Source organism: Mus caroli, unplaced genomic scaffold (assembly GCF_978045245.1).
Source record: "Mus caroli unplaced genomic scaffold, Mus_caroli_1 scaffold_2, whole genome shotgun sequence".
Taxonomy (NCBI): Eukaryota; Metazoa; Chordata; class Mammalia; order Rodentia; family Muridae; genus Mus; species Mus caroli.
In genome coordinates, this window is record NW_028227257.1 from 156681893 (window position 1) to 156689688 (window position 7796).

The window sequence follows — 7796 nt, forward strand, 5'->3', positions numbered from 1 at the left end:
AAAGGTAAAATCCTCCAAGAGGAACTATCAATCCTGAATATCTATGCTCCAAATACAAAGGCAGCCACATTCATTAAAGAAACTTTAGTAAATCTCAAAGCACACATTGCACCTCATACAATAATAGTGGGAGACTTCAACACACCACTTTCACCAATGGACAGATCATGGAAACAGAAACTAAACAGGGACACAGAGAAACTAAGAGAAATTATGAATCAAATGGATCTGGCAGATATCTACAGAACATTCTATCCTAAAACAAAAGGATATACCTTCTTCTCAGCACCTCATGGTACCTTCTCCAAAATTGACCACATAATTGGTCACAAAACAGGCCTCAACAGATACAAAAATATTGAAATTGTCCCATGCATCCTATCAGATCACCATGGACTAAGGCTGATCTTCAATAACAAAATAAATAATAGAAAGCCAACCTTCACATGGAAACTGAACAACACTCTTCTCAATGATACCTTGGTCAAGGAAGGAATAAAAAAGAAATTAAGGACTTTTTAGAGTTCAATGAAAATGAAGCCAAAACATACCCAAACCCAAAATGAAGCCAAACATACCCATGAAAAAATGCTTTCATTGGGACGCAATGAAAGCATTTCTAAGAGGAAAACTCATAGCTCTGAGTGCCTCCAAAAGGAAACTAGAGAGAGCACACATTAGCAGCTTGACAACATACCTAAAAGCACTAGAAAAAAAGGAAGCAAACTCACCCAAGAGGAGTAGACGGCAGGAAATAATCAAACTCAGGGGCGAAATCAACCAAGTGGAAACAAGAAAAACTATTCAAAGAATCAACCAATCAAGGAGCTGGTTCTTTGAGAAAATCAACAAGATAGATAAACCCTTAGCCAGACTCACTAGAGGGCACAGGGAAAGCATCCTAATTAACAAAATCAGAAATGAAAAAGGAGACATAACAACAGATCCTGAAGACATCCAAAACACCATCAGATCCTTCTACCAAAGGCTATACTCAACAAAACTGGAGAACCTGGATGAAATGGAGAAGTTCCTAGACAGATACCAGGTACCAAAGTTGAATCAAGATCAGGTTAATGATCTAAACAGCCCTATATCCCCCAAAGAAATAGAAGCAGTCATTAATAGTCTCCCAACTAAAAAAAGCCCAGGACCAGATGGGTTTAGTGCAGAGTTCTATCAGACCTTCAAAGAAGATCTAATCCCAGTTCTTCACAAACTATTCCACAAAATAGAAACAGAAGGTACTCTACCCAACTCATTCTATGAAGCCACAATTACTCTGATACCTAAATCAAAAAAAGACCCAACAAAGATAGAAAACTTCAGACCAATATCCCTTATGAATATTGATGCAAAAATCCTCAATAAAGTTCTTGCTAACCGAATCCAAGAGCACATCAAAACAATCATCCATCCTGACCAAGTAGGTTTCATCCCAGGGATGCAGGGATGGTTCAATATATGGAAATCCATCAACGTAATCCAGTATATAAACAAACTCAAAGACAAAAACCACATGGTCATCTCGTTAGATGCAGAAAAAGCATTTGACAAGATCCAACACCCATTCATGATAAAAGTCTTGGAAAGATCAGGAATTCAAGGCCCATACCTAAACATGATAAAAGCAATCTACAGCAAACCAGTAGCCAACATCAAAGTAAATGGTGAGAAGCTTGAAGCAATCCCTCTAAAATCAGGGACTAGACAAGGCTGTCCACTTTCTCCATACCTATTCAACATTGTACTTGAAGTCCTAGCCAGAGCAATTCGACAACAAAAGGAGATCAAAGGGATACAAATTGGAAAAGATGAAGTCAAAATATCACTTTTTGCAGATGATATGATAGTATATATAAGTGACCCTAAAAATTCCACCAGAGAACTCCTAAGCCTGATAAACAGCTTCGGTGAAGTAGCTGGATATAAAATTAACTCAAACAAATCAATGGCCTTTCTCTACACAAAGAATAAACAGGCTGAGAAAGAAATTAGGGAAACAACACCCTTCTCAATAGTCACAAATAATATAAAATATCTTGGCGTGACTCTAACTAAGGAAGTGAAAGATCTGTATAATAAAAACTTCAAGTCTCTGAAGAAAGAAATTATAGAAGATCTCAGAAGATGGAAAGATCTCCCATGCTCATGGATTGGCAGGATCAACATTGTAAAAATGGCTATCTTGCCAAAAGCAATCTACAGATTCAATGCAATCCCCATCAAAATTCCAAATGAATTCTTCAACGAATTAGAAAGTGCAATCTGCAAATTCATCTGGAATAACAAAAAACCTAGGATAGCAAAAACTCTTCTCAAGGATAAAAGTACCTCTGGTGGAATCACCATGCCGGACCTAAAGCTCTACTACAGAGCAATTGTGATAAAAACTGCATGGTACTGGTATAGTGACAGACAAATAGACCAATGGAATAGAATTGAAGACCCAGAAATGAACCCACACACCTATGGTCACTTGATCTTCGACAAGGGAGCTAAAAACATCCAGTGGAAGAAAGACAGCATTTTCAACAAATGGTGCTGGCACAACTGGTTGTTAACATGTAGAAGAATGCGAATTGATCCATTCCTATCTCCTTGTACTAAGGTCAAGTCTAAGTGGATCAAGGAACTTCACATAAAACCAGAGACACTGAAACTTATAGAGGAGAAAGTGGGGAAAAGCCTTGAAGATATGGGCACAGGGGAAAAATTCCTGAATAGAACAGTAATGGCTTGTGCTGTAAGATCGAGAATTGACAAGTGGGACCTCATGAAACTACAAAGCTTCTGCAAGGCTAAAGACACCATCAATAAGACAAAAAAACCACCAACAGATTGGGAAAGGATCTTCACCTATCCTAAATCAGATAAGGGACTAATATCCAATATATATAAAGAACTCAAGAAGGTGGACTCCAGAAAGTCAAATAACCCCATTAAAAAATGGGGCTCAGAACTGAACAAAGAATTCTCACCTGAGGAATACCGAATGGCAGAGAAGCACCTGAAAAAATGTTCAACATCCTTAATCATCAGGGAAATGCAAATCAAAACAACCCTGAGATTCCACCTCACACCAGTCAGAATGGCTAAGATCAAAAATTCAGGTGACAGCAGATGCTGGCGAGGATGTGGAGAAAGAGGAACACTCCTCCATTGTTGGTGGGATTGCAAGCTTGTACAACCACTCTGGAAATCAGTCTGGCGGTTCCTCAGAAAATTGGACATAGTACTACCGAAGGATCCAGCAATACCTCTCCTGGGCATATATCCAGAAGATGTCCCAACCGGTAAAAAGGACACATGCTCCACTATGTTCATAGCAGCCCTATTTATAATAGCCAGAAGCTGGAAAGAACCCAAATGTCCCTCAACAGAGGAATGGATACAGAAATTATGGTACATTTACACAATGGAGTACTACTCAGCTATTAAAAAGAATGAATTTATGAAATTCCTAGCCAAATGGATGGACCTGGAGGGCATCATCTTGAGTGAAGTAACACAATCACAAAAGAACTCACACAATATGTATTCACTGATAAGTGGATATTAGCCCAAAACTTAGGAAACCCAAGATATAAGATACAATTTGCTAAACGCATGAAACTCAAGAAGAATGAAGACCAAAGTGTGGACACTGTGCACCTTCTTAGAATTGGGAACAAAACACCCAGGGAAGGAGCTACAGAGACAAAGTTCGTAGCTGTGATGAAAGGATGGACCATTTAGAGACTGCTGTATCCAGGGATCCGTCCCATAATCAGCTTCTAAACGCTGACACCATTGCATACACTAGCAAGATCTTGCTGAAAGGACCCAAATATAGCTGTCTCTTGTGAGATGATGCCGGGGCCTAGCAAACACAGGAGTGGATGTTCACAGTCAGCTATTGGATGCATCACAGGGCTCCCAATGGAGAAGCTAGAGAAAGTACCCAAGGAGCTAAAAGGATCTGCAACCCTATTGTTGGAACAACATGATGTACTAACCGGAACCCTGGAGCTCTTGTCTCTAGCTGCATATGTATCGAAAGATGGCCTAGTCGGCCATCAATGGAAAGAGAGGCCCATTGGACTTGCAAACTTTATATGCCCCAATATAGGGGAATGCCAGGGCCAAAAGAATGGGAATGGGTGGGTAGGGAAGTGGGGGGCGCTATGGGGGACTTTTGGGATAGTATTGGAAATGTAATTGAGGAAATTATGTAATAAAAATATTAAAAAAAAAAAGAAAGGCACGCAAGGAGGGAGGAAGAAGGAAGTCCTGCTGAAAGCACTGTCTTAGGGTTTCTATGGCTACAAGGAAACAACATGGCCAAAACAGCAAGTTGGGGAGGAAAGGGTTAATTTGGCTTACACTTCCAGTTCGGTAGTCCACCACTAGAGGAAGTCAGGACAGAAACTCAAGCTGGAACCTGGAACTCAAGTGGAACCTGGAGCTGATGCAGAGGCCATGCAGGGATGCTGATTATCAGCTTGCTCAGCCTGCCTTGTTACAGACACCAGGACTAAGGGTCCAGAGATAGCACCACCCACAATGGGCTGGGCCCTCCCTCTTTGATCACTAATTGAGGAAATGCCTTACAGCTGGATCTCATGGAGGCATTTCCTCTACTGCAGCTCCTTTCTCTGTGAGGACATTAGCTTGTGTCAAGTTGACACACAAAACCAGCCAGTACACGCATCTTCCGGTGCTGTGCTGTCTGAGAAAAGGTCTGCCAAGGCACTGGGGTACCCTCAGCCAACACAGCAGAGGCATACTACAATCTCTCAGAAACATGCCAGCCTCCTTCACCTGTGGACTATTTAGAGGAAGTCTGCCTAAAAGCAAGCACACTTACCCACAGGGAGCATAGCAGGTACTCACTGCTCCAGACCACTTTATTAAAAAATAAAATTAAAAAATATTACCAAAAAAAAAAAAAACTGCAACCCTATTGTTGGAACAACATGATGTACTAACCAGAACCCCGGAGCTCTTGTCTCTAGCTGCATATGTATCGAAAGATGACCTAGTCGGCCATCAATGGAAAGAGAGGCCCATTGGACTTGCAAACTTTATATGCCCCAATATAGGGGAATGCCAGGGCCAAAAGAATGGGAATGGGTGGGTAGGGAAGTGGGGGGCGCTATGGAGGACTTTTGGGATAGCATTGGAAATGTAATTGAGGAAAATATGTAATAAAAATATTAAAAATTAAAAAAAAAGAAACTTATTCCTTTTTCAGAAAGAGACAGGTGCCACCTTTCTCAGTGGTCAGCAAATCAAGTGCTCGTTGATTCTGTAAGGCAACTTGAGTGAGGGAAGTTAATTGTCTCTGTAAAGAAGCTAATGATTCAATGGAGGCTTCCACTGCCAAAGCAAATTGTTGGTATAATTTGGCGGTGGTAAGAAGAGAATGGGTTAAAGTTCCTCCAGCCAAACGGGCAGCCATAACAGAGGTTACCAAGGAAACACTGGCCACTACAAGGAGGAAAATAGCTTGCTTTATTTTAATATACAGGGGGATATTCCAGCTCAAATTCTTGGTGGGAGTTAGCAAGGTCAACTGAGGAACTAGGGTCACAGGAAGACACAGCAATTCTTTATCTATGTTTTGGGAAAGAATTTTAGTAAGGGTACCATTACACCAAACCAAACCAAACCAAACCAAACCAAACCAAACCAAACCAAACCATACCAAACCAAGCCCCTTCAGGGGCAATCAGATCCTGACTAGGCGAGCTAGTTTGATTGCACAAATTATCATTGGGGCTAGTATAGCAGAATTTAAATTGCTGTTGTTCAGGGATCAAGAACAAGGATACTTCAAAAACTTGGGAAAAAGTCTTAGGACTGGCACCAGACATATTCAAAGGGATGGGATAAGGGACAGCTGTCAATAGAGGGTGTCCTAATGCAGCACAAAGGAAGCAGGCTGAGACATTTCCTAATCCAGCAATTCTGGCAAGTATCAGGCTCTCTCTTAAGAGAGAGAACCAGGAAAAAGGGTGATGCATGGACACTGTGGAGAGCTGTGTACTCAGCTTCTTTTCTCTATTCTGTACCTATTGCTGTTCTAAGAAGCTCATTTTTTTTCCTTGCAAAACTAGGGCAAAAGCGCCTGTAGCTGTGCCTCCCACAAAAGCATATGGACACATTAGTTCTAAATCTTTAATTAATTTCTCTAATGATAGTGGAATTTCCTCCAGCCGGCATATCCATCAACTTAGTGTTGTTTACCATTACCACAACTTCTAGGCCTTCCCATACTTTGGATGTATAAAATGGTGGATCAGGGATGTAGGCCTATTATAGCTTCTCTATCATCATTGTCAGGACACTCTACAAACTCACAATCAGATCATTCTTTGTCCCAGCATCAGCATGTCTCACTAACCACTCTGGCAGCTAGCATGTTCCTTCAGCATCCTGCAGAAAAAAACAGAAACATGCCCTCTTTCCCACACTCAGAGAGTTCTTTGGCATTGAAATTTTAAAATTTTTTTTTGGTGTACAGGGATATGATTCCCCTTTTTTGTATTCAAAAGTCAGTTTTCAGAGTGCAATACACAGTTCAACAATTCCTTGTCTCATGGATTATAAGAAATTCCAGTTCAATTCCAAATTCCTTACAAAATTGTATAAAGCTATTTCCAGTATAAGCATGGCCATTATCTTCCTTGATTTTAGGCAATCCCATAGCAGTAAAAGCCTGTAAGCAGTATCAATTATATTTCTAGAAGCTTCTCCTGTATGAAAAGAAGCAAAAATGAGTCCTGAACAAGTGTCACTACAAACATGTATATATTTCAATTTTCCAAATTCTGAATAATGAGTTACATCTATTTGCCAAATATGACTGGGCATAAGACCTTGTGGATTAACCTCTAAATGAGGAACTTGAGACAATGTAGGACAGTCAGAACACTGATTTACAATCATTCTAGCTTGCTCCTTAGCGATCTTATGTAGGAGCCTTAAGGTATAACTAGAAAGATGAATTTTATTGTGACCATATTTAGCCAAAACAATAGGATCTGAAACTAAAGCTTCTATCAAATCTCTGTCAATACAATCATTGCAGCTAAAGGTCTGGGAAGATCAGAATGAGCTCTTATATGACCAACATAAAAAGGATTTTTTTTTTAGCAAGAATTGTGTTTTGTGCCACACCACATCTAGTAGGATCTGTGTGACAAGTTCCACAGACTGAGGCAATTGACCTCAAAAGGTCCTGTAGGTATATGAATCATATTAAAAATCAACAAATATAAAGGCAAAGAATAATCAACATAAGTAACAAATTATTTTTCAGTAGATCTTTCTACTTTTTGTAAGGCCAACAACCTTTCTGAAGTTAAAACTTGAGGAGAGGTAGGATCAGCACTCCCCCTAAGAATATCAAATCAGGGCTTTAATTCTCCTGTAGTAAGTTTTAAATAAGGATGAATCCAAGTAATATCAGCTAACAGCTTTTGAAAATCATTTAAAGTTTTAAAATTGTCCCTATGAATAATTATTTTCTGAGGAAAACCAGCTTGATCTGTAAGCCTAAAACCTAAATCATTATAAGGATCCTGAGTTTGCACTTTTTCTGGAGCTATTTGTAATTCTTTATCAGATAATGCCTGTTGCAAATTTCTATAACATAGAAGCAAGTCCCGAGGATCTTTCCCTGATAATAAGATATCATACATGTAATATATAATGTATATTATTGATTATTGTTGTCTATTAGGCTGAATGGCTTATGCCACAAACTTTTGACATACTGTAGGACTGTTAGCCATGCCTTGAGAAAGAAC